At 37.7% G+C, this 8,492-nt stretch overlaps 1 pseudogene; it reads right to left on the reverse strand.

Annotated features, from left to right (window-relative positions):
• Nucleotides 1-8,067: 8,067 nt before the first annotated feature.
• On the reverse strand, nucleotides 8,068-8,186 carry LOC120613770 (uncharacterized; annotated as a pseudogene).
• Nucleotides 8,187-8,492: the final 306 nt, after the last annotated feature.

The following is an 8,492-nucleotide window of genomic DNA, read 5'->3' on the forward strand; positions in this document are numbered from 1 at the left end:
TCACTTCCATTCATAATCTATTTGTGAGAAGTAATCTCAAGGCAACAGCTGGGCACAGAGGAGATTAGAAAATATTATTTTAGATGGGACAGTCAGTTCTCAGGAAAAAAATTAATATTTTTCATTACTCCTCATCTATACATTTTTCACACTTTATCATCTCTTTGATAAGAATGGATTATTCAATCAAGGACAAATATTCAAAGCAAATTCATATTTAGTTGGCAGTATTTTTTCTTTCTTAGTAGTACATAAAATTGTGGTTTTGACAACCAATGAAATCTTAGGTTAGACGAAATCTGGAAGAGAAAACAAGTTTTGGCTCTTCCTCAGTCTGCCATTTTTTTCACTAAATATTCAAGCACACCCTTTTTTGCTCACTCTAAGGATACATATTATAGTCCTATCTAGTTCGAGCATTTGGCTCAAAGTCCAGCATTTTGGGAGATATGAAGTCTTCCCATCTAAAGCTCTCTCAGTACTATGATATACAAACATATAGAGAAGTTACCTGCACCTCTCATTATATGATGATAAAACAGGAACAAGATAATCATAATAAAAACTATTAAGAAAGAGAAGAACATATAGCAGTCACTAGTCCATTGTTGTAATAGATTCTGCCTTTTAAGTTATCATAGATATAGTTTTAAAAATGCTTTGCCAACACATAGCATGGGTCTCCATCTCTCCAGCACCCAACATGTTTCTTTGCCACCTGCTGCCCAAATGTTTGGCCAAATGCATTTATTTTAGCTTTTTAATATAGCAACATTCCTTCAAAGAGTCAATTTCTGTATTAATTAGGGTAAGGCTAGGGGCAGTAAATAGTAGTCCCCAGAATATGTAGCAGAAATGTAGTAGAGGTTTATTTCTCATTCATTTAACCAACTAGGGTAAGTGTTCCCAGTTGGTGGGCAGTTTTCCTCTGTTATGTAGTTCAAAGATGCAATCTCCTTCCATCTTGGGGTTTAGTCTTCTGTTGGGTCCTCATCTTCAAATGAATCCAGCTGGTAGAATGAAAAAGATGATGGAGAACGTACATTTGCTTCTTAAATCTTGACCCGAAAATGCCACATCACTTCTGCTCACATTCTACAGGTAAATATTAGAAGAAAGGCCACATTAGGTGAAGGAGGAATGGGGAAATATAGTCCTTGTCTGGGTAGCTGCTTCCAGTGACAATTTTCTGAAGGGGAAGCACACATTTTGACAGAGAGCTAGCTTTTTCTGATACAAGATGAGGATTCGATCTTTAATGTTAGAAATTTAGTGGCAAGGGAGAAATTTAAGTAACATTAAGAAGTTCCTCATAGGGTGCTTCAGATCATAACATATCACTACCACCAACTCTGTCCTCTAAGTCTGTGCCTGTGTGTTATTTTGAAATATTAGATGACGTATCTATGGCAATAATGGAATTAAAAGCAAGAACAAATGATAAGGTTTTAAGTAGCCAGCAATAGAAATAATAACCATAGAGTAGAAGCTAGCTTCTTTGTTCGTGGTTTCTTTGTGCCAGACTCTGTGTTGAACTCACTTCAAGAATTATTTTATTTAAACCTTACTAACATTATATCAATTTTATAGACATAGAAGCTTAAGGAGCTTACATAACGTGCCGAGATAAATAACACCTAGAAGCGTCTCACTCCAGGACCTAGTTTCTATTCACATACCAATTATTTTTCCCACTTAAAATTCATAAAGCCCTAAGATTTCTTAAAGAAATACTTGAGGAGTACTGAATTAGAAATTAATGATGACGTAATCATAAACAAATGTAAACTAACTACCTGAAATTACATATCATTCTCTGGTTAAAAGGTTATCAAATGATTCAGGATACACTTGTAAAATAGATATACATATATTTTATGTAATTAAAATTTTAAAAATTAAAGAATCTTCTAGAGAACTTGCAGTTTGAGACATATTTCCCAATTCCATAAAGTGTGGATACCTAACTTTGTCAATAATACTCTCTGCTGCTACCTCACAGAAACTCTAACTGGCCAGGAAGGTATTTTTCCTCCTTGTTAATATCATTGGCCCCTGAGCGTTATTTTCTTTCTAATCTTGAGGGTCATTTAAAGAATCGCAGTTCGACTGAAACACGGAAAGGTGAAGATTCTCAAAGTCCGGTTACAGGGAGAGAATAATGGGTTCTCATCGTGAGTGACTTATCGTGACAAGAGAAAGAACACCAACCAGCCAGGGTTTAACGAGAAAAAAATGTGACAATTTTTGGATGAAAGACAGAAAGGAACTCCAACAGAAGAGTCCTGGTCCAGGGACAGCTGGCTTGCAGGGAATGGCTAAAGGCTCTCCTTTGCAGGAAATTTTTAAGAAAGATATAAAATGAGATAAAGCAAGATCTTGTGAATATTGTTCAATTCAGTTGTCCTCTTAAGGAACTTCCTCCATTTTTTTTCTTTTTTTAACTATTTAGCAACCATTCCTTTCCCTAGGCTTCTGAACCTCAAGTCTTTCTTTGACTGTTGAGCTTCCTCCTAGTTAGACTGCTCTGTAAATTAACATTACGTTGAATATATGGAAGGACTAAAATTTTGCCTCTACACCAAGGAGCAGAGGAGCAAGCTTTACACAGAGGCTGCCTACCCCAAGACCAATCTGCACACCAGAGAGTCAGCCATCACATAGGAAGAGCATGCGTGCTCAGCTGATTCTGATGCTAAGAGTATGAGAGCGAAACATTTGGTTCCTAGAGGCAGGAGGAAGAAGTCATATCTTCCTCCTACGACAAACTCTAGAGTGTTCACTTAGGAGACTAATAGCCAAATAAACAAACACCGATGACAAGGAAACAATTTAAGGAATGCGCCCAGGAGAGCTAGTTAGTTTTAAAACATTACCAAAAGGTCATGATATTTTAGACTTGCAAGGAACTTAAAAGTCCCATCTCATTTAAATGTACACACTGGGAGCTTAGGCTAAATCTGGTCCATAGATGGGATGTGCTTTGGTTCATTACTTGAATTAGCTGTCCACATTTAAAATAAGGAACTTTCACATTTTTAAAATCTAGATTCCTGACCACTCTTGAAAAATCAGATCCAGAAACCCTGAGTGGCCAGCAATTTCCCACAGCTGCAACTAGAACTGAGCAGAAATTATGCCCTTTGGACATTGCATGTTTTCCCCAGTTTCCTAGAGTCGCTTCTTCAATTTGGATACATAACCTGCTTGGTTTCTATTGGCAGATTCTGAGTTTGCAGCCCTTGCAAGACCAACCTGTTTGAGTTTTACAGTTAGAGAAGCGAGGCCCGCAGAAGACAAGTGACTCGCCTGTCCAATGAACTTTTTCTAATACGACGCATGTGTTGGCACTTTTTCCATATATTCATTTCGCCGTCCCATACTTTTTCCCAAAGAGATTTAAAAAGTAAGCATACAGTCTGAAGAAATTATGTTTAAAGCAGGAAGAGACAAAGATGATGTCAACCAGAGGATAATTTAGAGGCTCACTAACTGGAACCCAAGAGACTTCGATAGGAAGTTATTAATGGAAGGAAGTTGAAGGACAAGAGAGATTACGTGTGGAATAAGAACAAATGAGAGAAGCATATGTGAAGAGCTAAGGTAAGGTGAAGAGAAAGAGCAAAGGAGGTAAAACTGTACTAAAATACTATCTTATTCATAAAAATAGTATTAACTGAAGGAAAAAAAAATGAGCAAGGAAGGCACCGAATTGGTCTGCTCCTGTTGAGATGTAGCCTTGCTGCAAAGCAGCAATCGATAGAAAGGAGCCTCTCCAACAGAGACTCCCAAATCAAAAGTGCTCAAAAAAATAATTGGAAATTATAAGACATTCCTTCTTTAGACTTATTTGTTGTGGAAAAAAAAAATGATGTGTGAAGAAAAGCAGAGAAGTCTCAGGGTTACCTTAGAAGTTCTAACAGAAGGAGATGAAAACAATGATCTAAAAGAGTAATGGTCTGAAAAAAAGAAAAGAAAAAAAAAATCTTTCTAAAATGCAAACCAGGAATTTTACCAAGAATTTGCCATTTAAGGGTTCAGCAAAAGTTTTTCTAGAAAGAAAAATGAACCAAAACTGTGTCACAGGACTCTTTCTTAGGGAGAGGGAGGACCTCAGGACTGGTACTACTGTAAGATCACGAATCCATACCAAACGCTATCGAATGCATACCAAACACTATCCTGTGACTTCACTGTAAAGATTAACAGAGATAAGTAGCAGAATGAGAGCTGAGATCCTGACTGATGCCAAAACAAAAAGGAGGGAGTAATGTAGAAAGTTGATAAACCTTAAAAGAAACAATAGGATATATGTGTAATTAGCATGTGCAAGTCAGGAGGCCTGGGGTGCTGGTCTTTACTCTGCCGCTAATGGGCTGGGTCACCTTGGGCTGAACATTTTAATTCTCTAAGGCTCAGCTTCCTAATCTGTGGAGTGAAGGGTTTGGGCTGATTCTCAAAGTGTTATCTGCAGATCAGTAGTCTCAGTATCCTGAGAGAACTCGTTAGGAACACAAATTCTTAGGCTCCATCCCAGACCTACAGTCAGAAATTGGGTGAGACTTTATTTATAATCTGCATTGTAATGAACAAGATCCTGGGTGAGAAAGGCACTGAGCAAGCCACGGTCCAGGTGATCTCTACGTTCTTTATATCAGTAAACACTCGATTTCCAAGCAAAAGAAGAAAGAGTGCTAGGTTATTCTAGTAGCTAACATAATAAAAGATTTTTTAAAAGATATTCAATAGGACATCATTATTTGCTTTGAATAATGCAAGTGTTTGGTTAACCATTTGGTTTTATAAGACATAAGAACACCGTGCCCAGGCAAGGAGCATTCCATCAATGAAACAAAGTGAGTTGAAGCAAAGTGAAAGACCATAGTGGCAAGACAAGGACAGTACATATGCATTGGCGGTGGTAATCTCTCTATTAGGATGCGTTCAGTGTGCAGAGAGCAAAAAGAAGGATCCTTCTCTTTCAGTGTTCAAGTTTTACAGTTTTTTTTTTTAAATACACTTATAGCTCAGTTAATGAACTGCCTTATAATTAGCTGCTTTACATTAACGGTGCTTATGTTTATAAAAATAAAATTGTCAAGGCTCGTTGCAAATTTTAGTGGTGCCATAGGGCTCAAAGGTTGACATATAATACCAAAAAGCAAAGCAAAACAAAAGAAAACACACACGCAAAAAAAGCAAAATAAACAAGAAAAACCAACTTCATAATCAACTTCTCTCTTTCCAGGCATAGTTGAAGATAAATAAGACTACAAAACTGAGATTTCAGTTTGCTTTCCACAGCATCCCCCTTTGGGTATTCCTCATTCACTTTCAGGGACCAGCTCTTTAATTTCTCTTCCTGTCTTCCTTTTTCTTCCTTTCTTTTCTTCCTTTCTTCCTTTCTTCCTTCCTTCCTTCCTTCCTTCCTTCCTTCCTTCCTTCCTTCCTTCCTTCCTTCCTTCCTTCCTTCCTTCCTTCCTTCTTCTTTCCTTTCTGTCAGTCATTTACATTTATTTCATTAACCCTTAACACTTTGGTAAGAATAAACTTCATGTTATGCTATGTCAACCAGGCATTTTAACTTTGTTTTTCATAATGAATTCTCGAACGAAAGTTCCTGTCATCAGTGAAAGGTGCTAAAGGTATCATCTGATAGGTAGGAAAATTTTTGAGTTGAGCAGAAAAGCATCCAAGGTCAGTAAAGAGAGCTCTGAAACAACTTAGTGATCTTTGTAGTGCAAATGAGAGCAGTGGTAGGGAGGGAAGCAGAGTAGCAGGAAAGGTGGAGCAGCTGGAGAGGTGGAACAGCAGAGAAGGTGGAGTAGCAGGGGAAGCTGATTGGGGAGCAGTCTAGGAACCTGTGGTAAAATGAATAGAGACTGTATAGGCCTCTTTGCTGAAGAACTTTCACCCACTGGTGGACAATCTGCAGGTTGGCTAGGCAAAACAATCTGTATAAGTTGTCGCAAAATCTACATGGAGTCTTTCCAGGACTGAAGACTTCCTATTCCACAGGTCATTTCTTTCCTATCCTTCCTAATTCTCTGTCCCATCTTTTCATGCATGAGTACAGATCAGCTCCTGTCCCCTCTCCCTAATCATAGTCAATCTTCTGTCCCAGGAGTCAGGGCTGCTGTGTTGGTTGTGTAAGTATACCCTTACACAAAAAGGACCCCTAAAGTGACACCATGCAGAGGGGACAAATGGAGGCTGAAACCTAGCCCATGCTTTCCTCACCAAACCCTGTGTTGTGGGGAGTGCTTTTTTCTAACTCACACAAAAGTACCCTATGAGCTAGCCCAATCATGCCAGTAACCTCTGCATTGTATTTTTTGGCACATCTGACTCCACAGTAGTTTTTTAAAAGAAATTTCTCTTAATATACTCTCTAGATTAACCCTTGCTTCTCATTGCCTCTGTAGAACATACTGACAAGTGCCATGGCACACCCATGGCACACCGGCAGCTGGTAGACGTTCTCTGGTATGCTCTAGAATGCTCTGGGTACATCTACTCCCTCCAGTTATGTTCTATGGATGTTAAGTAATCCGATTTGTTCTCAGACTGGTTTCTACCAGTTGTGCTTGTTTTAATTATTCAAATTAATTAAATATTGAATAAACTGATGACATAGCATAAAAAGAGAGAGGGTTATAGTTTCTGTGAAAACTAAGTTTAACACTTTGGAAAGATTGGAAAGGGTAAGTACTAGAAATAGCTGTTGACTTAGTTGTAGAGAGGCAGCTACAAAAGCTTGGCAAAAGAAAAGTGCAAAATCTAAGAGGCTGCACTCAATTGTCTTATATGTGATTTGAAATTCTCGGTTCGCTTTAAAAGAACTCAAGCTAGAAATCCTAGACCATGAATTATGTGTGTAGGTTACAGGGGGGGAAAGTGCCACTGTAAGCTGCAGATCCATGTTTAAAAAAATAATTTAAAAATATCTTTTTGGAAAAAGTTTTGGCCACATATCAGAAAGCATATGTTTATATATTTTAAGGTAAAACACATGCTTAAGAAGTATTTTTAATCAGTTTTTATCAGCATTTAATTGATTTTTCCAATTAACCAACTGTCAACCCATACCCAGTGAAGATGTTGTCACATAAGAAGGTTTCTATAGAATTTATGCCTAATGAGATTTGTGTATAGTAGCTCCTCACCCTTAGTGATGTCTTTCCATGCAACTTTAAGTATTCTATAATATATCTGCCTTTGATAACAGTGTTTTTTTGTTCTTTAACCGTTTTGTTTTTAAAATGCTTACAGGATTTTTGATAACAAAGCAATAATGTATCACATGAGAAAAGAGTCATTCTCAATAACAGCCATACAATCATATCTATACTAATTCAAAATATTTTAAAATGTTCTTTTGAATCCAATTTAACTTTGTGAAATATACTTTACTACAGATTAGAACAGGACACACGTTCTATCTGGCAACCACTGATCAGAATTTGTCTATTCTGCTGGGAATTCTGTAAAAATTACCTTGTAAGTTCAAACTGACTGGAAGACAGATGGGCATAACAAACTCAGAACTTTTCTTAGGAAGGATGATTCAATGTGAGGTTAATTATTCATGAGAGGAGGAAGGAAGAAGACTGGAAAAGATGTTTTGTTTCATCATTTCCCATCCATTTGGAATCAAAGAATCATGTAGTTTGAAACTGGGGAGGAACTTACAGGCCAGTGGGTTATGCCTCTCATGCAGGAATTTCTCCTTCAGATCAAGCAGTGCCCCACTCTGCTTTATTACCACCAAAAACGAGATGTCCCCATGCTGGGAAGGAGTATGCTTCATTACTGAAAAGCTCCTTTGATTACCTCCATTTTGGGATATTCATTCTGAAATTTACAATTTGAACATTTCCATCCTTGTGTATTTTGAAGGAACTGGGTATCCTGGAGAAAACAAAATGTATGGTGTGTAAGTATATTTTCTTTTCTTTCTTTCTTTTTTTTTTTTTTTTTTAGAAGCTGAGACAATCCTTAGTTGACCTCACAGATTGCAAGGACTCTGTCAGCTCAGCTTACAATTCCTTATTTTTTTATTTTTTACGCCTACAGCACCTGGTCTTCCTAGGTGGTCTCCCATCCAAGTACTAACCAGGCCCGACCCTGCTTAGCTTTCGTGACCAGACAGGATCGGGCTTGTTCAGGGTGGCATGGCCGTAGACAGTGTGTGTGTTTTCAAAATGGATTGTGGTTAAGTAATAAGTTTCTCAGTATAAGGAAAAACTGCCTATTAACTTAGCAGTTAAATAATGTGGAGGCTTGCTTTAAAAACTGTGTGCTCCCTCATTCTGGAAGAGAGCAGTGATGACCTACTTGGAAGTCTTTAGGACAGGGTTTCTGTACTGGATAAAAGGTTAGAACAAGAAGCCTCTAAAGATCCTTCTGCAATTCTAAGTCTTTAACGTACTTGACATTTTCCCTGACTTTCTACTCTACAATATACTTGTTTTCTTCGAATATCCTTCATG

The sequence above is a fragment of the Pteropus medius genome, unplaced genomic scaffold (genome assembly GCF_902729225.1).
Source record: "Pteropus medius unplaced genomic scaffold, Ma_sr-lr_union100, whole genome shotgun sequence".
Taxonomy (NCBI): Eukaryota; Metazoa; Chordata; class Mammalia; order Chiroptera; family Pteropodidae; genus Pteropus; species Pteropus medius.